The sequence below is a fragment of the Heterocephalus glaber genome, unplaced genomic scaffold, assembly GCF_053883595.1.
Source record: "Heterocephalus glaber isolate CG9 unplaced genomic scaffold, H.glaber_assembly_v1.0 deba00000676, whole genome shotgun sequence".
Lineage (NCBI taxonomy): Eukaryota > Metazoa > Chordata > Mammalia > Rodentia > Bathyergidae > Heterocephalus > Heterocephalus glaber.
The window spans coordinates 10090398-10114731 of record NW_028258156.1 but is presented as its reverse complement, the minus strand read 5'-3'; the positions used below and the strand labels follow the sequence as shown (position 1 = coordinate 10114731).

At 35.2% G+C, this 24334-nt stretch overlaps 1 protein-coding gene across 2 annotated transcripts in view; it reads right to left on the bottom strand.

The window, feature by feature from the left end:
- Positions 1-24334, bottom strand: part of Macc1 (MET transcriptional regulator MACC1) — a 77571-nt gene that overhangs the window by 29793 nt on the left and 23444 nt on the right. The window lies entirely within an intron of this gene.

Sequence of the window (24334 nt, the reverse complement as noted above, 5' to 3'; positions counted from 1 at the left end):
TATGTAGATCAATAATCTTTAATATTAGCCTATGCATATATAATTATTGGTAGACAAATTTTTAACTTGAATTTCCTTCAGTATGTTAATTTCATGCATATGCATAGGTCTATACACATACATTCACACACACACTTCCTTAGTTTAAAAAGAATTTGAGAATACTTATCATTTTTCTGATAACATGAGTTTAAAAGTGGATTTTATTCATTGGGAAAAAAGGTAAAAGCAAAACAAGTAGTGAATAAATTATAGGCTCACGTTTTCAGAAAGTTGGTAGGAAGATGAAAATAAAAGTAATTTCACAAACAACATGTTGTAAATTCCAGGACACTTACTAGCATTGAGCCATGAGTTTGGCACTCTACTTTCCAAAAGCAACCACAGTTAGGAAATATTATTAGTTACAAGCTGCCCTGTGACCATATGCAACAAATAAACCATTTAGCAGAAGCACAGCATTGCCAGGAATGGAGAGGAGTGAAAAGGATTATGCAACTCCAGGGAACATCCTAGCCCCATCCCTTACAGTAGGGTCAGGGGTAAATCCCTTCCGTGTCTTGATGTCATCCCACCCAAGGGCAATTCTGTCAAATCAAATGGGCAGCAGTGGGTCCAAGTAAGCAGCTATCTGCCTCTCTGACCTAATAAAAGAATACATGTCAAGTGAATCCCCAAAACGACAGGAAAGGCCTCTTCGTCTAGGAAAGTTCACTAGACTTAGCTCCACTCAACTGAATTCACTGCCACTTTTTAAGCCAACTCACTTAGCGATTCTAACCCTAAGATCCAGAGTGGCTCTTTCTCTTGAAGAGCCAATCAGCTAAGTTAAAGATGAGAGTCACCTTCTCTTGGGAAAATTAAGATAAATAACTGAAATGTTTAGCAGACCATTCTACCTCTGTATATTTTACTATGATATAGGCAGCAATTTTTCCAGGCCATACAGCAAAGATTTTAGTAACTTCTTAATGGAGTACATTTAATGAGTTTGTTATCAGATCCCCATTGCTGCCATAAACTCTTCCCAGTGATGTGTCTCTCCAACATTAACTTTAAGTAACAGATGTTCCTAGCAAACTCTTGGAAATAAATTAGTGGCAGAACCTGTCCCTGGTAACTGAACAAGTTTAATTGTTCAGTGAGTTGTTGGCTATGACTTTTGTTGTGTAATGATTGACCCTATTTTTTCTCCTGCACCCTTCAATGCAAGAGGAGGTTTCTGGGTTGTATTATTCAAAAGGTACAAAGGTTAATTCCTGACTCAGAAGAGCTGGAACCAGAGGGTTTCCAGGGTAGCTAAGGAAGTTGATCCCATGAGGCCCTCAATTTCCAAGGGATTATGCCTAATTTTTATTTGTTTTCTTACACACTTCCACTCTGAAAAACTCCATTGCTTTAAAGAATTCCTGACAGTAGGGGCCGGGGATTGAGCTCAGTGGTTCCAGCGCCTGCCTCACAAGTGCAAGGTCCTGAGTTCAATCCCCAGAACCAAAAAAAAAAAAAGAATTCCTGACAGCAAATCACCGGCTCTCACTTGTCCCTGACCTGTAATATTTTTACTTCTTTTTTTCTTCTTCTAGGTAAACACATTTTGGTTAAGTACAAAGCCTTTGGAGTCAGAATTGTCATGTTTCAGACTTGTGAGTATAAACTTGGGAAAGTTAGTAAACATTTCTGGGACTCTGCTTATCATCTGAAAAAAAATGAAATAAAATAAAAATATTATTATTAATATGAATAATCCCACCATCTTCATCATGTTCCTGTAAGTATCAAATGAAATACTATGTAAAAGTGGCATGACAAAGTGATTGCCTCTATCTTCCTCAGATCCTTCCCCTGATTATTCAGAGACAAAGCTGGGAAATGATTTTGCCAGCTGAGCCCATGCCAGAGGTTTCTTCTGACTAAGACGGCTTGAGACCCCAGTTGCACCTCCTTGCTCCATAAAGAACAAAAGTGACCACCAACAAGTTGACCTTATTTCTTATTCTTCACTCCTCACAGAAAATTTTACCATCAATTGCCGTGACTCCTGCCAAAGAGAGTCCCTGGACAACAAAGACACTGGGATCCAGTAGAAAGAATGTTGCCTTGACTCTAAACAGATAAAATTTCAGAGCAACACTTAGACTTGAATTCATGGGTTTGAGCATCATTTTTCTAACCTAATCCATAAAAGGATAAAATAGGCTTCAAAAAGTTATAATGTATGAAAATTGTACCTCAATAGTTTTTTTTGAAAAAAAAATTAAGATTAAATTAAATATCATAAACCTCCCTATCAGTCCTGTGCAATAGAATGTAATGGTTTTCAGCCAACCCTGGCCCCAAGTCTGCTGTATGGACTTAATTATAACATCTCAATGTTCATCTCAATGTTTTACTCTTTTGGCAAGTATGTGTTTATACCCATGGTTTTATTGTGGATGGATAGAAAGATGATAGATAGATATAGGTAGATATGTGAAGCTATATGTACAGGATAACTTTAATTTTAATATTTAAATTATAATTAAATTTAAATAATTAAATTGATTATATTTTGTACTCTACTTTTAGCTGTTAAATTATAATAGACCAGCAAATTAAACACAAAAGAAACACCCAGAGCACAGTTAGAATTGCCCATATTGTGCCTATTCCATAAATTCAACTTAAAAACTGGACCCATCCTTTAACAGCCTAAAGTGACTGCCATACCTTGTACCTTTCCAAGAAGAAACTCTTTCTACTCATTCCCTGTTCATTTAAAGCAGGCAGAATACTCAAAGTCAGGAGTTGCTTTTCCCTCTGCTGAGACCCCCATGCTGCTCTGCAGCAGCTGGTGGGTTCCTTACGATTGGCTGGGGAAACTGGAAGGAGGCTCAGAGTTGTACCCACAGCACCACCTGGTGTCAGGTCAGGATCTTCCTGGACAGCCCTGCTGGAGCTTTCCTTGCTTTGCTCCCTCTGACCATTCATTCTAACCACTTAAGTATAAAATGGTGGTTCTCAATTGTTCCTCTGCATCAAAACCAACTTTCAAGATACTCAGAAATCATCTCAAATGTCTATGATAGATCCAAGCATTATTTTTATAAAAATTTCACAGTAGATTCTGACACACAAAACAATTCAGTTACTAAACCATAATTATGAAGTGATGACAATATGTGTATTTTACTTTGTTTTGTTTTCTTTTATAACAAGCATGTTACTGGACATGATAAAATGCATGACAGCTCAAGATGCCTATCTTTGCAAGGCAATTCTGGCAAAAACACTTCTAGGGACATTGTGGGAGAATAGGATTTGAGTATCATTAAGGAACACTCAATCTCTCTTTTCCCTGTGGCATGGTTCTTCCTGGTATAGCCTAAGGATCATGGCTAAGACTAGATCTGCTCAAAGCTTTAGGGACAAATTCTCTCTCTCTCTCTCTCATCTCTTTCTCTATGCTTGGTTGGTATTCACGTCTCCTTACCTTTCCTTTATCTTAGAAATGTAAAATCTACATGAAAATGATTTTGAATATTTAGGTAACTAAATTCTGCTTTTAATATAATCTTTTGCTTTGTCTATAACTTAGGCAAAATATTCTCTTGTGCTCCAGTTAGAATTTTCTAGTTCACCAAAAAAAGTGCACTGGGGATGGAGCCTGTTTCAGCTATTCATAAAAATATGTTTTTGCCTAGCATTATTCACTTCACAAACCTAGGGCATTAATAGACAATCTGATGCCATGTCCTAGCCACATCCCATCTTGGTCCAAACAACCAGTAGACTCTATATGCAGTGTAGTCATTCCAGATAAGCTGCCATTAGCTGTTTTAGAACTGACTAGGATGGCTGAACTGACTAGATTGATATGATGGAGAAATGATCTTTAAAAGTGGTACTGAAGGAACTCTACACTCTTGAGGCACAGTTGCATCAAACAAGCACATCTCTAACAAGAATGACTACTTGCCTTTGCATATGTAGATTCCATATGCTTATTTTTTAAATTGGTTCAGGTGTGTGATTTCAAAGAAGTCAGTTGACAAATGGTCAGATGGATAAATAAGCAGCATGGCATTCAGCAAATAAAGAATAATTTCTCAAAGACGCCTGAGTTATCTTCGGAGCCCAATACTTGGCATAACTCATAAAATAAATTCTGAATAATACAGGTAGAATAACTAAAATTAAATGAGACTGCACACATGTAATATGCATCTAGAGATAAAAGAGAATCAACAGGACTTCTCAGGAAGCAAGATGGCAGCTCATTTGTAACAATCATGTTGAGACTTCCCCTATCAGCATCTGGCAGAGCTTCACATATTTCAAGGAAGGAATGTGAAATCACTTGAAAACTTTGAGGTTACAATACAATGAAACTACATGTTTAAATTCAAGTGTGAGAGAGAAAATTTAGAATAGCTAAATAAATGTATCACCAACCAAAACAAGTTTAAAAGTCTGTGACAACAAAGGAAATTGCTAAGAATTTAACAATGCTATGTGCAAAATCAAGAAATAAAACATATAGCATGATGCTTTGTGAGTATACAAATGCATAAACCTGTAGAATTTTTAATAGGATAAAATATAATAAAAGTCTCATCTCTGAAAAAATCTTTTGATATTTTATGTATATAATTCCAAATACCATTTTCCTAATTTTTGCATATAAACTATTATCAAAAAGGAAATGTAAAATATGTAGTAAAAGAATATACATACTGTGTATCTCTGAATGTGAATTAATATTCATATTCATTGTATAAATAACCATGCATTATTTATTTTAAAACGTTTTTACTTTGTATATCAACAATTTGTTATATCACTGATTTTTACAAAACATATCTGTTATATTTTGTGCAAAATTAAATAATTTCCATATTATATTATCACACAAAATATATTTTAATATTTTTATATTAAACCTTAAATTTTAGTATATTTAATCCTTTTTAAACAATTAGTGCATTTATTTTTTAATTTTTAATTTTAATGTATAACAAGTAGATATTAATAAAGAAAATATAAAAACCATTCTATGAAAAAAATTTTCAAAACAAAAATTAAATGACATTATTACACAAAAATATGTTACTACTTTCTTAGTTTTCTGTTTAAAAACTTCATAAAATTTCTAATACTAAAAATATTAACACTTTCTGTGTTATATATAACATATTACAAATGCCATCTCCCAATATCTTGACCATTCTTTTATGATATTTTATACATATATCCTAAATTTTTATGTTGACAAACCTATAAATCTTTTCTGACTTGGCCTCCTTTTATGTATTTATGGTTGGAAAGATTTATCCTACTCTGAGATCAAATAAGTATTAGCTCTTATAAATTTCTAGTTCTGTATGGCCTTCACCTTTCTTTTATAAAGTCCTTAATACAGTGAGAATTTATTTTGATATATGACACAGAATTGAAAATACTATTTTCCAAATTTCCAATACCCCAACAGTCATTAAAAATAAATATATGGGCCAGGGATTTAGCTCAGTGGTGCTGCCACCTGCCTCGCAAACACAAGGTCCTGAGTTTGATCCCTGGTAGCAATAAATAAATAAATAAATAAATAAATAAATAAATAAATAAGTTATGACTGATATCATAAAAAAATGTGCATGAATATACACGAAGTACGTACATATATTTAATCGGTTTTGGACTTTTTGTTCTTTTCAATGAATTATCAGTTATAAAATATGGCAGCAAGGACAGATTACCAAAAAAATTGATCAAGCATTGTGAAATAATATACTTATTCTAGATTATTTACATAGACAGCTGCATCTAACATACAATGTACAGTAAGCTGGTAGATTTTCAAATGTATTATACAATCAGCATTTTCACATAATTTCATATACACATATGTGCTTTTATAATGATACATGTATACTTATATTTAAATATTAGATTTTTAGTAGCTGTGGCAGTAGTAACCCTTGAGAAAAGTTTGAGATGATATTGCAGTTTCTCCTCACAACACTCTTGTCATTATCTTTAATCTTGATATTGTACTTTTTTATTTCTCCTTCTCACCCTTTTTAAAGTTATGAACAGATCCCTAAACTCTGATGCTAATAAGTGTGCTCACAGTGAAGCTGGAACACCTGTAAGTTGGTTCCTTTAGAACTACATGTCACATGGCAGAGATTATGCTGGAACAGGGATGAAAACATCTGCGCGAAAGCCATAGGGAAAAGGCACCTTTGAAAGAAAGAGGTCAGTGTTAGCATCAGAATCTCCAACTGACCTTTCTGATGTCCTCCAGTATTTATTAAAGTTAGAGAAATGCACACATGAGAAACAATGACGTAGTATTATAGCTAAATTATTTGCCAAAGCTCACACTTGATGATATTTGTGCCACATTCAACTTCAAGTATACTTATCTCCAAATCCAAGCTTCTTCCTGATGCTTCACAATTTTTACTTTCAAAATGAAGATAAATTAATAATTAATTTGAAAGATTAGCTTTTAAAAAGTTAAAAAAAAACAAAAACAACTAAACTATATATGCCCTTACCATAATGGTCTGGCAATCATTTTCCTGGGAATAAATACCAGGGAAATGAAAACTCAGGTTTCATACAAAAATCTTTACACAATTGTTCACCACAGGTTTATTTTTAATAGCTATAAACTGGAAAGAACTAAAAGGATTCTTCAACAAGTAAATGAACTATGATATATCCCTACCATAGACTATTCTTCAGCAATAAAAAAGAACAAGACTATTGTACATAAAACAACTGGGATATGTTTTAGGCCTTATGCTATGTGAAAGAAACCAGTCACATAAGGTCACATACTACATGATCTATTTTACATGACATACTGTAAATGACACAATTCTAGAAATGGAGTAGAGATCAGTGTTCAGAGGATAGGGATGGTGAAGGGAAAAGGAATTGATATAACTATACAGGAGAAGCACTGGGTGGAGTTTTGTGGTGGTGCAATAATTTTGTATTTTGACTGTATCAATGCTTATACTGCATTACTACACAGATGGACACATGGACACTCACATACTGCACCAATATCAATTTCCTGGTTTTTATGTTGTGCTATGATTATAACTGGATTTATTAAGGAAAATTAGGTAAAAGCTCCCTAGCACATCTTGTACTATCTTTGCAGTTTACTATGACTCTGTAATTATTTTAAAACAGAAATTTATGAATATTAGAAAAATGCGAACATTGAATATCTGAAATTAAAGAGCTAATTATGAACACAAGTCAGAAAATTCCTATCACTTTGTACCCATTAGATCATTTTTAAATTATGCTGTTCAAATACACTATAATTATTTTACACCTGTCTGATTTTTAACCTTCTGCTAGAAGGATGATAACATTTCTGATCGTGATTTTTAAATTAACAAATATTCTTGTAATTCCGTTAATTTGTGCTTTATATGAGTCAAAGCTTTGTAATCTATGTGTAATCTATGTATGTGAATAATAAGTTTTCAAAATTAACTTCTTTACTTTTCTCTAGTGTTTCTTTTTATCTTTTAGGTGCTTTTTGAACTAATTTATATTTTATGTGATCTTAATATTACCATAGCAACTTTGGCTTTGTACTTGACAATCTTAAGACTCTTTCTGACAGTTTAACACCTCTGAATAAAAATGCATATGCAATTGATGTCAAAGTTCAGCTGACAATTTTTTTCTTTTTTAAGTATTACCTGAAATAATGGTGCATCTTAAAATGAATAATATTGAACCCACCAGCGTGCACTGAGCAGACGGAACATGACTGATCCAATGAGCAGATGGTGCCTAACCCCTTGAGACACTCCCCTGCTCCCGGCCAACTCTCTGCCTGTGGAGTCCATGCCCTGGCAGCAGCCACTCTCTAACTCCAAGCCCACTTTGCATTTTGTTTTCCCTTGGCACTAAGAAAAAACACAGGCACTGACCAACTTACTACCCTGATCATACAAGAGGCCAACACCCCCAGAAAGAAGGTAAGCCTTGGAGAGTTAGTAGCTACAGGGAATAACAGATCTAGGGAAAAATAAAACCAGCACTAGCCCCAAGAAAATCCCATAGCTATTTTAAACTATAAAAACACCTTTGGGTTTCTCTGAAAATGACTCCTTCATGGCAGGGTAGTGCTGGAGAAGAAGCCCTAAGCACTGCCTGCCATATTGCCAGAGAGTGTTTAATCCAGTGCCATTTGGAGAAGAGGTTAACTGTTTAATACCAAGCCACAGAACAACTACAGAACAACTCCACTTCAAGGTTTCCATTATTACCCTCCCACAATGACTGGGTGGGAGACAGCTGTAGGAGAGATAGCTATAAAGAAGTTACAGGCTGTAGACCTCCTGAAACTCAAGCCAGGAAGAAACCAGGTCCCAAACTCCATGCTGAGAACCAGGCATGGTTAGTGTGGCTTTCAGAGGTGGCCAGATCTGAAAGTTCTGGCATTAAGTCCAGCAGTCTGCTTGAATCAGCAGCCCCACTGACTACATCCAGCAGAGAATAGTGAGTGGTCTGATTGCTTTCCTCATCTTCCAAGTAAGCAATGACATGCCTCAGCTTGAATTGTTGCCATAGTCTGGAGTGTACAGACAGAGGGATCCCTGGAACAGGAGAAGCACCTCACAAATCAAAAGGCTGTAAAGCTATGTGGAGAAATTATGATTTGTTGGATTCCAAAATTGCACATCCTGGGGAGAAACAACTCATTCAATAAGACAGTATTTTTATTTGCTCTACTTTTTCTTTTTTTTTCCTTCATGGTTTTGGGGACTTTGTGCTTTTTTTTAATTTCTCCTTTTCTATTTTTTCTTTACTCTTTTCAGTTCTTTGTTTTTCTTCCTATTTTTTTCCTTTGTTTTGCTCTGTTTGCTTTTTTCCCTCCTTTTTCTCATTTGTTCTTTTCTGTTATTTTTATTTAATACTACCAATTAACTTTTGCTCAATAGAATTCATTATCTGTTTTCTTCCCTCTTTCTCATCTTCCATTGATTAATTTTTCAAACTCTTCTTATTTTATTCCCCTCCCCCTTTATTCACACAAGTGTAACAATTAAGCTTTGTGAATTTTAGTTAATTCAGTGTTAGTACTGTTGAACACTATTCTACTGTTAGTGGAAGTATAGCTGTTGCATTTAATAGATACTTACAGGATATCAACATTTGGTTTTCTCAGTGTTTATGCTACAATAATAGATCTATTTTCTATGGGTATAGTGGTACATTTCAGGTTACATCAATTTCTAGTTTGTCTTTGACACTTAGTATTGCTGATTTTATTGCTATTACTAAGGTGGCATAGTTGATATTATGAATTGATTTTATCTGTATTCTCATATCTAGATTACTTTTGTGCCATTACCAATACTGTAGCCTATTCCCATAGAACTGAGTTCTGGGCCAAATACACTGCAGCCTCTCCAAGAATTGGTTGTCTTAAGAAAGAAACATAGGCCTGTACAGTAGTTAGGCACACCCAGAATGCATCACTGAAAAGCAAACACTAACTAAAGAGGTCTCCATACTAACAATGAAGTCTTTCACTATAGTCAGCATACAAACCTCAGCACAAACAGAACAAAATGAAACAAAACAAAATAACAACAATAATAAAATTTGATAGAAATACAGAAAGATAAAATGCCTCCCGAAACTCCCAACTTCGCCAAAGCTGATCCACTGGGCATTGAGCGGGAGGAAATCAAAAGCCACACAGCTGAATTATTCAATTTTAATCTCAGAGGAGATTAAAAAAAATTTTAAATGATCAGTAAGGGGCTTGATAAGCTCAAAGGAGATATAACTAAGCAGGTAATGGACATAAGCAAACAATCAGTGTGTTTACACAAGACACAAATAAAAAGCGAGCTGAAGTGTGAAGAGACAACCCACAATGTGGGAAAAAATTTGCACCAGCGGTCCCTCAGACAAAGATCTACTATCTTGAATCTATAAAGAACTTAAAAAAATCAGACCTCCCAAATTTAAAGACCCAATCCAAAAATGGGCATCTGAAATGAAAGACATTTCTCAGACAAAGAAGTAGAAATAGCAAATAAACATATGAAAAAATGTTCAACATCACTGGTCATTCGAGAGATGCAAATGAAAACAACACTGAGATTCCACCTCACTCCAGAAAGAATGGTTGCTACCAAGAAATCAACCAATAACAAATGTTGGTGGGGCTGTGGGGAAAAAGGAACACTGCTCCACTGCTGGTGGGAGTGTAGACTGGTGCAACCACTGTGGAAATCATTATGGAGATACCTCAAAGAACTAGGACTGGAAGTCCCATTTGACCCAACTATTCCTCTGCTTGGTACCTTCCCCAAAGAATTAAAAGAATCATACCACAGTGATATATGTGCACCCATGTTCATAGCAGCACAGTTTATAATAGCTAAAACTTGGAAACAGCCCAAATGCCCATCAACTGGAGACTGGATCAAGAAAATGTGTTTTTTTAATAAAATGGAGTATTACTCAGCCATCAAAAATGAGAAATTAGAGACATTTATTGCTAAATGGATGCACATTGAGGTGATACTCTTAAGTGAAAGAAATAGGACACACGTGTAAATACCGAATAGTTTCTCTAGTGTGAGAAACTAAAAGTGTAAATAAGGACTAAATGGTATAATAGATAATGTGAAATAGGAAGAAAAGGGGCAAAGGGGAAGGGGAAGTGGGAGGGGTAGGGGAAAGGAAAGACGGGAATGGAATTAGTATGAGGAAGTGAAAAAATGGAAACAAAGTCTTTGTAAATAGGGAGGGATGGAGGGGTTGAAAGGAGGGCAGGGGAAGGGAGAAAAAATAAGAACCAAGAGAGTATGTAAAGGTGCATATCTCCAACAATGAATGTCATTATATTGTACACCTAAAATGTACCTATAAACGGTTATACCAAAAAAAAAGCAAGAAAAAGCAATCTCCAATAAACAAGGACTGTTCATGTCTCTCCTTAAAAAAAAAAAAAAAAAGCAAGCTGAGCTAAACAAAACGATACAAAACATGAATGACCAGTTTAGCGAAGAATTAGAGTCAATAAAAAGGCACCAAACAGAAATTCAGCTAATTAATAATTCTATTTAAAGTATGGGCAGCAGAAACAACCAATGTGAGAACAGTGTCAGAACAAGAAGGTAGAGCTGCTGTCAGGGATCAGTTATTCAAAGATCAAAATATCAAAAGAACATGAAAAATAGATTCAACAGCTAATACATGACACAAAGAAGATTAATCTGAGATTAAATGGAATTAGGGAAAATCAGAAGAAAGTATAAATGGCATTAAAAAACTCTACAGAAACAATACAAACATTTCCAAATATGGGGAAAGAGTTTAATATATAGATAATTGAGGCATATAAAACTCCAAATAGCCATGATCAGAAAAGAATCTCCCCATTAAACATCACAGGCAAAATACCAGAAGTCTAACATAAGGATCAAATCTTAAAAGGTGTCAAAGAAAAGAAATGAATCACTTATAAAGATAAACCCATTCAAATTACAACAGACTTCTCAACACAAACCTGAAAGGCCAGAAGAGCTTGGAGTGAAGTATTTCAAGTAAAAAAATTCTTCAAACCTAGACTCACATCATGTATCCTGCAAATCTATCTTTAAAAACTGATGGAGAAGTAAGGTATTTCCATGTTAAAAAGACATTTTAAGAAATTCATGACCACCAAACAACCACTCCCAAAAATTATCAATGATATTCTAGAAAGAGATAATAAAGCTAACAATGACAAAATAGAATGAATACACAATAGAGGACACATTATAAGGAGAGCACATATCATTGCTACTCTCCAACACAGGAGTTACAGACTTCATTACCAAGCCAGTGAAACATTGAAAATGAATATATATATGCATTACATAAGAGAAAAATTGTTGTTTATAGAACTGTCATGATACTCTTAACAAATCTAAGAAAATAAGTGAGACTATAGAATTACTGAGAATGCTAGGTGCCCAAACATAAAGTAAATACATAATGACCAATGATAAATTAATTAGATAATGTAATGGAAAAAAATCCACTAAACAATACCATATATAAAGCAGAATATTAAAACCAATGCTGCAAATCTTACAAGAATACAAAGTACACGGAGCTTTATAAAAACCCACATTTCATAAAGATGTCAATTCTTTCAAATTAAGCCTAAAAGAAAATAATCCTTAATTGAATTTGACTAGTATATAGACTGAGTTCTAAAGTGACTCCAGGAATTTTTGGCAATGTCTAATTCTTTCCTTTGAGTGATGGCTGAATCTATTATACTAAGATGCCTCACCCATGATCATGATATATTATACAATGCAAGTGAAGTTATTGTAGGGGTATCAGTCTTAATCAAGTGGGCCCTTTAAAAATAGATTTTTCTCCCTCTGGCTGAAAAGTTCAGGGGGCTTTTTAGTGAAGAATGTAGGAGCTGACTGTGGCTCTGGGAAGGAAATAGAGACTTCAGTCTTATAACTGCAAGAACTAATGCTGACCAGGAAGAAGAATGAATTTGGAAAAACATTTTTTTTACCAGAACTCTTGGAGAAGAATTCAGCCCTACTAACACCTTAATTTTGACCTTATGATACCTTTAACAGAGGACCTAACCTTATTGTGAAAGACTTCTTTCAGAACAGTGAACTAATAGATGGTTGTTTTAAGCCTCTAAGGTTGTGACCATTTCTTTCCTTGACATAGAAAGCTAGTACAACCAAATGATTCTAAAACTTATCTGGAGGAGAAATTACAACATATTTTTTACTCTTCATTCTTACTCTGCCCACACCCCTGTCTCCCTGTAATATTCCAATACAAACAATTATGGAAATCAGGAACCTTTAATACCTAATTCTAACTTGTAGCACTATCCTCATTTCCGTCTGTCCCCACTTGCTGCCTATCTGCTTAGATTTTATCATTCAACATTGTAAAAATTTGCTCTCAACTCCCAAGCTCACTTTTATTATGTCATACTGATCTGAAAAGCTCCAAGTTTTATAGCATCCAACTCATTGCCTAATACTGAAATTAACTAAAAATATATATGACCATAATCTATACTCAAGGAGGAATACATCAAATCCCAGTTCATTGGATTTAACCACTCTCCCACTCTTGGAAGCAATTTTGTCATATCTTCCACTTTTGTTTCACTTACAGGACTTCTTTCTTTTTTACACTTAATAAAACCCTTGCTAACTACTTCGCCAACAAATGGAGGAGGAGGAAGAGTGAAGAAGTGGAGGAAGGGGAGGAAGAGGTAAAGGAAGGGACTGAAAACATTTTTTTAAGTACTAAGAATTGAACACAAGGCCTTCACAGTGAGCTACACCCTTTAGACCTTCACTTAGTTTTTATTTTATTTAGGGTTTCACTAAGTCACTAAGTTGTCAGAAAAGAATTTGTATAAACTTTCAACCCAATTGGCCCAAATTCTAGCATCTATATCTGTATAATTTTGTTCATGCTATTTATTGAATCCTTGCTCATAGGAATGCTCCACAGAGAGGGAAAATATAATTCAGCTCCTTGCATGTTAGAGATGTTAGAGACACATACAAGATTACTGTGATTTATGGTAAAGTATTTTCACTGTTTAATCAACATTCACTTAACTAGAATGATTTTTTTCTCTCCATAAGGAGTAATTTTTCAGCAATAGTGATTGATTAAACATTTGAAAAGCATCCATTTTTCTCTTGGAGTAATTAATGATATCTTTTTATACAATTCTGACAGATATCAGTTCAAGTAAAGGTCAGTCAAAGAAAACTGGAGACAAATCCTTAATAATTAATATTTCATATTCTTCTTTATTATTTTTAAAGGTACATCATAATAAGGATGGGCAATTTAAACCTTACTGTGCAAGTTTTAGAACTAGAACACCCTCAACTTGAACTTAGAAAGCCAGCAGGAGGCCTTCAGCAGTGATTCACAGAGACCTTTTCTCTCCTCCTGAGAATGCACATTACTTTTCAACTTCCTGCCAAGATTCCAAATGGGAAATGGTATCAGTCCTTTGTAAGAGAAAGGAAAACTGAACCTGAATTACCAAGAAAGGGTTATTTGTACAGAGACCTACAACTTGCTGTTTAAAAACTCATAACAAACAAATCACTCATTTAAATTCTTTCAATATCCCAGCCACTTATCTATTGTAAACTTTTAGAAAACCATATTAAAAGATTCATTTTTTTCCAAGGGCTTTTCTAGAACTTCTTGTTTGGTTTCAGAAAAAAAAAAGTTTATTATTTCTCTCCTGACTTTTATTATTCCTCCCTCTCTTCATCTTCATTCTCCTCCTTTGTCACTGCACGTGATGTTTGAGATTGGGAATTTTAGGCAATTTAACTTTTCTAATGATCGAAAGAGTGTGACTTCTCATTTGTGAGCAGTCCGCAAATTTCCTGCTAATAAATGCTGAAGCCATCTACTTTTTCTTAACTCAATGATAATAAACCAATGATAGTCACTACTTTCAAAAATTTTTAAATTGAAAACCAACAGTTTTTCTGCAAGTATAAATCTAGACAATTTTGGTTATGAATTGTTAACATTTGTGGATCTTTGTACATACTCTGGATATATCTTACAGGCAAAATATCGCTCATTTAACTGATGGATTCATTTACTAAAACATAGTTGTATGTATTTTTGAATACATATGATCTTGAGACTTTATAAAATCAATTTTTATGACTTTATGCAGTTGTATGGGGATGATGCCCTTTTATAACACACAGTGTACCATGAAGATCACAAATGTTGAAGAAGAAAAGAACTTACTTTCTTTGGCAATCACTTTCAGATCTCTTTCCATGTGTTCGAATCCTCCGGTATCTATACATAGTATAGGGTTTTACGGATTTGTGGGTCACATAATGCCCCACAAAACTTCCCAGAAAGGTGAAGCTCAAAGTTATACATTCATTTATAAAGTATGAGTTACTCATTTCTCCATGCATTGACATCATAAAGGATTTTGACTGTATTAATTTCCATTTCAGATCTACAGTTTACATTTTGCCCTCTTGTTTCCAAGTGTTTCTATCCTTTGGATTCTTTCTTTGGAGAAATCTCGTATTTTAGTGTATTTATTGCCACTCTTTCTGTATTTACTGCTGAAAACTGTAACAGTCTAAAGATTTGTAAAATATTAAACATAGTTCATTAAACATAAGACATCTGAAAGAGGAAAAAAAATAAAATAAAAGATTCATTTTTTGAAAAACACATTTTCTTGTATTCAAACAGTACCCAAAATAAGCATTGAATTAAACTCATCTAAGGAGATATAAACCACATGAAAATGGCATATAATCATGAGAAAGGGACAAGAAATAAGGAAGGCTCTTACAAAGGGGTTTTATGCACAAGCTAGAACTGTGAGATAGAACTGTGGAAGGAGACAGAAACATTTCTCTAAACAGATTTTAACCTATAAAGAAAAAAATTTATAAAATAATCTGCTTGGGGGCCAGGGATTTAGCTCAGTGGTTTCGCCACCTGCTGTGCAAGCTCAAGGACCCAAGTTCGATCCCCGGTACCAAAAAAAAAAAAAAAATCTGCTTGGTTTTATAGGGAAGAGGATAAAAATATAGAAACAATTTTTTAAAATTACCTTTAACATTTCAAAATATTTGTTAATAAGATAACAAAGAACAATAAGAATGGAAATAGGAGAGCCAAGTGTGATCTGCAGGTCTGTAAACCCAGCACTCTGGGGTCTGAAGCAGGAGGATCACAGGTTAGAAACTTTCCAGGCAATTTTATGAGACCCTGTCTCAAAATTTTAAAAATTTAAAATAGGGCTGTGGATGTTTCTCAGTGCTAAGGCCTTAGGTTCATTCTCCAGTACCATAAAAGAAGAAAAGAAAGCAGGAAAAGTCCAGAAGTAAGAAAGAGATGATCTAATGTAGATTACCTTCCATCTGCAGGAACTAACAACAGCTAACAATTTCTGGGCATGCTCTGCACCAGGTAGTGTCCTAAGTACTTTACATCATTCATTGCTCTAACCTTCACAGCAATGCTATGGAATGGGTGATACTATTGTCTGCATTTTATAGTTGGGGAAACTCAGCTACATAAAGATGAAATAAATTACCCAACATCTTCTGGCTGTGAAGAAAGAAAGTAGGAGCTAAATCTCAAGAATCTTGCTCCTGAGTCGACCTCTCAAGACTGAACATGGACTCACATGTGAATAATGTCCTTGGCCCCTAGTATAGGAAGGGTAGAGTAGCTTTCCCAAGACAATTACTATAGAATGAGCACAGAATTACCCCAAGTGGTCAGAACCACAGTTAAACCCATAATTTAATTGTTCCAGATCAAGAAAGCCACGTTGTTGTCTCCTAGGTTGCTCTCTTCCTTAACTTCGCCAATGGCTTTTCCATAACTTCTCATAATCTGATAATAATTTGAGCCTTATAAAGTGAAAGAGACCTGATAACCACAATATTTTCTGAGTTTTTGAACCTAAGTAAAAAGAGGTATTTGCTACCAACAACATTCTAAATGATTTGGGTAATGTTCAACAGAAAAAATGGTCCAAAAATAGAGGGATTGCTAACTGATCCTAAGTAGTTAAAATTTTTAAATGAATGATTTTTTTAATCAACAAAAATAGGCTGTATGCATTTATGCCTGAGTTAGGATGGAGTGCCATAAACATGTAATATCATATTAATAAGAGGAGGTTAAATAGTAAAATAAACAAGAGCCAAACATACTGAAAAAAATGGAAGATCAGTCTATTATATTTAAATCTACTAGGAATGTTATTTTTAAAATATGCAGAATCTTTGAGAAAATTCACATGAAAACAAAAATGTCAAAAGATCCATTTGAGAAACTTGCATTATAGTATTTGGAGAAAAAAGGAAGAATGAACTTACTGAGATTCCTTTGGGAAAATAAGACCAAGCAATAGAGGGAGTGGGAAGGGAGGAGAGAGGCAAGGGATGTAAAAGGAATTAAGATGTGTTATGTATCTGTACCAACTCCCTATGATGAATGTAATCATTGTGTACTGCAAACGTACTAATAAAAATAAAAATTTAAAAAAATTAAAAGTGTTTAAATCACAGAAGAAATACATAAAGATACTTATCTCTATATAACTTGAATACCTAGGTAAATTAGTATAAATATCATGTAATATAGAAATTCTTGAGTTCATTATTAAAATTTTCCTTGAAAACTGAGAAAGAAATATGCTAAATTAACAGGAAAAACTCATTTGTGGCGAATCAGTGGAAGTCTCTGAAGGTTTCCTAAGTGGTTTACAAATGTGTTGCTCACATAGCATGAACATAGTTTTTGTCTGCAAAAATGAAGCCAACAACAATGTGAACGGTCTAGAAAACATAGCCAAGTGACTTTTAAATTCCACCATCTATAATTCTAGACCAAAGTGGGGACTGGCTGCATGCATTAGACTCAATATGCAAATAAGCACACACACATGCATACACACATGCATGCACACACATGCACACATGGAGAGTAGGACAGGTTGGGGAGTTTAATCAGCTCAGGCTTCTATAACCAAATATCATAGAGAGGTAGATCAAACACAAACAGTAGGGCAGGTTCAAAGTCTAAGATCGAGGTGCCAGCAGATCACATTCTTTGGAGAATGCTTTTCCTGGTTGATAAAAAGGTGCCATCTTCTTGTGCCCTCCTATGTTAAAAAAATAGAGCTAGCTAGCCCTCTGATTTCTTCTCATAAGGGCACTAATCCTATTTATGAGGGCCACTCCCTCTCTCATGACCTGATTAATTCTCAAAGATCTCAACTCCTAACTCCATCACATTAAGATTTGGATTTTAATATACAAATTTTGGGAAGACACTGACATTCAGTTGATAACAGAACATTATTTAGGAAAATACACAAGTCTCTCTTATTTGTATCTTTCTATACTCCAAACTCTGTGGCCTAAGAGAGCCATCCATGCCTGCTACCTTTGTGATGGTCAATAATGCCTTGAATCAGACATTTCCAATTCTCTCCCTTTCTGGAAATATAACAGGGTTGTGTGACCACTTTTCATATCAGGTGAAGCCTTGTTACCAGCTCTAGCTAATAAGATGTGAGTGTGTCATTTCTGGAAGAACATGTAATTGTCAGTGAGAGACTCTCCAAATGCTTTCTGATATTTTCCTCTGGAATGAGCAGTGTTTTAAGATGGGTTCTATTTCATCACTCTAGGTTCCTTAGACATAACAAAAAGAAGGTCCACCACCACAACCACCAAATAAAAACTGACAAGGGAAATAGAACATGAGCAAAAAGTAAACTTTGATATTTTAAGTCATTAATATTTGGGGAGTTATTCCCATAGTCAATACCACTCTGTAGTCTGTCCCTAATTTTACAAGAAGCAGTCAATTTAATAGAGTATTATTTCTAAATTTTGGATAATATACAGGTTTTTAAAAAGAAAAAATTATAATGGCCTTAAGTTTTAAAAGATTAATGTATGTTTAAATTAACATTTCATAATTTCCATATGCTTATGACAATTTGCAATATGCAAAGTGGTGCAATTTTTTTTAAGTCTACAAATTAATTTTCAAAATAATCACAATAATTCAATTTCATGGATGATATTTCTGTGATCAAATTAAATTGCCACCAGAACATAAATGGAGCATCAATACGTCTCAAACAATACTTTGAGCCCAATGTACTAATGCCTAGCAAATGCCATAGGAGGACTCAATTTTCCTACATATTCCAATAATAAAACATACACAAATCTGTTCCTTTTGGAATGCATTGTGACATTATTTAGCATTTCCACAACTAAGATGAATTATTTTTGTATTACCTGACCTTGTCTTATTTTGTTTCTCTGAGATAATTAGAATGGTACATATTAGTGTCCACTCCCTTAAATGTCTGTGCACATTCTCAGAAATGAGGTCAGGCCAGATGAGCCAGAAGAAAGTACACAAAATGAAAACCAAAATTTCATAAAATTCCACAAAAAGTATGTAAATTTCCAAAACTGTATTGTCTTAACACCTGTTTGAATAATGCTGTATGAAAAATGAAGGTGCCTCACTGCAAGTGAGAAGACTAGATAGATAATCACAAATTTTCACTCTCCTGTATTTTCTTGAGTTTCATCTATGTGATAGCTAATGAATTTCTAGATTCTTTCGAGGCTTTATGTCCTTCCTCAAACCTCACTCTCTGAACATTTGAATAGCCAGTCCTTTATGAATAGCTGGGATATTACTGTCAAGCATTTGACTTCTAAGCTCACAAAAGCCCACAGTCCCCTGAAGGGGCCCTTTAAGTCAGCCTCATCTTTAATGGGCAAGCTATTAGTTTGAATGAGGCCAATCTTGAATTCCAAGTTTACTTAATAATAAAGAGAGTGGGATGGATATAAATAGGTGGTACGCTAAAGATAAAAAGACAATTATCAAATCTGACATAAGAATGTGCCCATTACAGCCACAGTACCAGATATAAAATGTTGCAAAAAAAAAAAATCAAGACCACTTTATACATTTGTGCACATATATTATGCCATACTAGTTTTATCTGCTAAATATCAAAGATAATTATAATCATGCCAAAATGTTTAATTTTGAAAAGATTTCATTTTTCTTTATTCAAAATATTTTGATCCTTTGCCACAAGTGTAGCCTGGGCTACATAGTGAGTTCAAGTCTGGTCTGAACTACATAGAGAGCCCCTGTCTCAAAAATAATACCCCCAACTTTTCACTTCTAATATTTTAATTATTATTTAGTATATGGATACTTAATAGGCACAAACTAATAAATTATTATCTGATATTAATACTAAATAAAATTTTTTCTCAATACCGACTTTGCAGAACTGGAAAATTACTATAACAGCCAAGGCCTAACAGAGATTCCTTCTTGTTGATTATTTTGTTCAAAGAGGATTTGGCTGTGCTTGTTTTCCATTCCCAAAGCCTGAACAGATAATTCTAAAGCATGAAAATTCTGGTACCATCCACAGCTTTAAAATGACAACAAAGTTCCAATTTGTTGGTTATTGTCAAACCAAGAGAAACGGAAGCATTTTGATTGCAAGTTCTACTCCCAATGATAACTCAAATTTTTGGTTTTGAGAGTCTGTTTGTGAACTATTAATGACAGAATGATCAGTGGACATATTACTGTGACTTCTGCTGTTAAAAAATTCAATTGGGCATTGACAAGAAAAATAAATATTTCTCCTAAGAATGTCTGTTTTCTGTTTTGTGAAAATAGGTGTTCCTTGCAAAAGACAGTCAGTGCTATTATACACAGAGCCTATAAACAGGGGAAGATATTAAAAACACAGAAAATAATGCAATAATTGATGAATGGCTTGCTCATATGACCACCTTGCTGTCACACCAGCTAAGTTAATCTGAGCATTCTTCCTTAATGTACGTTTTACAGCTATCTGCAAATAATTGGCAGTAACATAGCACCTACCACATTACTCAAGGCCCTGTAAGAAAAATAGAAACCACATGAGATATCTCAAGCAGAAGAGATTAGTTACAAAAGTGTTTAGAAGACTGAACAAAAAGCAGCATGTGAACTCATCCAGCTATTAATACCTACAGGAAGCAGCTATTCTCCCCAGAGCCAGGGAAATGAAAGGGAGGAGGTCTAGAAGCCTGGAGGCCACTTACTAATGCACTCTGGGGTGATTCAAAAGGTCCTGAAAAAATAAAGAAGGGACCTCTCTGTCAGTAGTTGGAGCATGGATGAGGTGGCAGGCAGTAGGTGCTGGAACCACCATGGTGAGGCATAGTATTTCACATCACTCTGCCAACACAGCCAGCCCTATGTGTCTGTTGCTGGAATGGATGAGGACATGCTGCTCTGCAGGAGCAGAAGCTACAAAAGGACTCTGCTAACAGTGCTGAAAGAGCTAGTTCAGGAGCTACTGGGAAGGAATTGGGATATCTGATGTGGCATCAGTGCTGGACCTAAGCAAGCGTTCTGTGCTAGGGCATTGGAGCTGTTAGAAGATCCTGGAGTCACAGCTTCATGCTGGTGCAGAAGCAGGCCTGGCCCGAAAGCTGGACACAGGAAATGAGTCACTTCCCCTCTTCTTCATTTCTCACTCTCTTTCCAAAACCTCTCATTGGGAAAATCTAACTGAAATCTTGTTGGTAATTAAAAGCTTGGAATGGTAACCTGAAAATATCAGAAACCTACAAGGCATAGAAGATCACAGAAGGAAATGAATGGACATCAAGGGCAAACAGGCAAATGGGTGTCACATCTGCTGTCTTCAGGGTCAATTTTTTCTACAGTAACTATCTGACAGGACTATGAGTGGCCTTCTAAGTAAAAATTTTATATCTTTTGTTATTTTACTAAAGAAATACTAATAAATAAGATGGCATAAATACAAGTTGAGGCTGTAACAATTTAAATATAATGAACTAGTGACTTTAAGCCAGCTCCTGAAGAAATTCTGGGTTTTTTTTTAAGTTTGGTATATTTAGTAGATTTATGCAAGTTACAAAACAATGCTATATCCATCTGTTCTTCTTTTTATGAAATAATATATTATTTTACTTAAATCTTTATTATTCTGTTCAAATTCCAGTATATCATGTTATTGAGCAGACAATTTACTTAAGTAAACCGTCAGGGGAAAATATTAGCCTGTGCTAAGTTACAGAGGGTCTCTAATTCTTTGCTATTGTCCTTGAGATTTTCTTGAATCGAGAGTGGCCATAAGACTAATAAAATGCAGGAAAAGAAATGTTCAGGATTTCCAAATCTAGATCATTAAATATCTTGCAGGTTCTCCCTTAAGTCTGTTTGAAAATCTGGTCTGTATAGAACCAGCAGCCTCGAAAGAAGTTTAACTGCCCAAGACCACCATGCTGGAGAGGCCACATAAAGAGGTTCTTATTGAGAGTTCCAGCTGAACCCGAAGTTCTGGTCATCCCCTCCCAAGTGCCAGATACGAATGTGAAGCCATTTTGCACCCTCTAGACCAGTCCACCTGCAGCCTGGGAACCAGAGTCAACACAACAAACAGAGGAATAAACCAGCCAATCCCTACCTAAACCTCCCTGCCACTAAGTAATGAACTCTAATAAACCCATTGTTTTGAGCCTCAAGTTTTGGAGTAATTTGTTATGTAACAATAGATAATGAAATGTGGCTGCTCAAATAATGAAAGAAACGCATACCAGAGAAGATACCTTTATTCAGTGTAACCAGGTTATTGTGGTCCAATTAGTTAAAATAATTAAATTATAAAACACAGTACTCATGAAGCTTCAAGGATGAAATATTCTCATTTCTTACTGATGACAGTTACTACAGCATTTGAGGAGACCTGTCTAGCAATGTGAATCTGAGTCCAGTGGAGCTACAGCTCCTCACTGGAAGAAGTCCCTTCAGGTTACAAGGTTCCCTAACAGTTAATGTTTATAATTTTATACTCTTTTCCCCAAGGAGCACCACCCACACGTTGAATAAGCTTCAGGCTCCACAACATAGACTCTCTCTCTGGAGGATATTCATTAATAATCATAAAACCCTTGGCTTTTCTCAGTAAACAGTATTTTCTCTAAGAAAAGCATTCAAAAGAAAGGGAGGGACAGCTATATTTAAAAACTTCTTTGTCAGAACATTATACATCATTGACAAACAAAGCTAAACAATCTAATTGTTCTGTAGGAGATAAATTCTTGAATTAAAAGCTGTTAACTTAGGGCAGATGTCATCTTTCTTAAAAGGGAGTTGCAAAGTCTAACAACACAAGAAGTTGTCAGTAAAAATTCTAAATGGAAAAGCTCAACTTGAAAGTATATATAAACTATGATGGCAAGTATAAAAATGTTATGTTACAGAGAAGAACTACAAGGAAATTTGGAGAAGTGAAAAACAATCATGTTGAGGTGATGGTCATGAGATCCAACTTTATTCTTAGTTTTTAAAAATTCTCATTTCTCCTCTAAATTACATCCCATTTCAGCCAATAAAACTGACACAAGTGCTCTCAGAAATCAGCTTTGGAGGTTTTATAAGAGATGAACAGTTAAAGTCGCGTCTAAACCTATGGGGATTACTGTAATGCCTATGCTAGGGAAAGTAGGTTTGGTTAGGAGAGTTACTTCTGGCTTTGCGACACGTCATATGAGAAAGTAAACTTGTAATTAGGAAGGTAGGTTCAGATGCTTGGGGGAAGTTTGGTGTCTTTCTGTTCCCTTTTTGCAACATGAATGGTAAAGGAAAGCCAATAGAGGCCAGAAATCAAAAAGCCAACATTGATCTCCAGTCTTCTTATCCTCTCTCTTCACACAAACATGTACATACAAGCATACACACACACACGCGCGCGCACACTCCTTCAAGTAAATACATTTAAAGAAAGCCTTCACTATTTTGATGGCAATTTATTTTTAATGTTGTGGAGTAGTGGGACAGAAATAGTAAGACCATGAGTCTAGTTCTAGGTTTGTTGCCAGTGTTTCTGTGACCTGCAGAGGCTCCTTGCATGCTGAGAGCCTCCATGTCCCCATCTGTATAAAGAGGGGCTCTTGGTCACAAATGAAAGAGTGCATTTAAAAAACAATGCGTGAGCCCATGGTGTTCTGAGTGTTTTTTACCTTTTCTTATATCCCAACTGTAAATCATAGAATGTTGAAAATAGATGAGATGGCAAAAGATAAAATTTTAAGTGACAGAAAGAAATACAATTTAGATAATGGAAAAGAACTGGAAGGAAAGGCCGGTTCTGACACATAGCTCAGTGGTGTCAGCAGGCTGGGAACCTAGCTTTCTTCCCCTCCCCAAACATAGAAAACAGTACAATAAAGTGCCCCCCACCCCACCCCGCCCCGGCCCCGCCACTCACTGTGTTCTTTCTTTTCAGTTTTTCCTGGAGGGCATCCCAAGCATCATTTTAATCTGCCTCCAGGGCAGGGATTGGAGGAGTTTTGCTCACATAGGCCTCACCCCTTTCACTGCATCCTTAAAGCTCCCACCTGACTCACCCTGATGCTGGCTGAAGTCCAACTCCACTTTCAGCCCTTTTCACATATAAAGATGAGATGTTATCATATGTGGAATTTGTATGTTTTTGTGAAACTAATCAAGGATCCTGCCTATTATGTTGTACATTTTTCCTCACATACAGCTGTGTGTAGCAAATCATTCTAGAATTTGGGGATAGGAAAACGTTTCTTCTTAGTGTTTTTTTCTTATTAAAAATCTAGTATCTTCTCATGCCTTGGCTGCTAGGGAAACTGAGGCTGAGTTGTGTAGTAACTTTCCATGT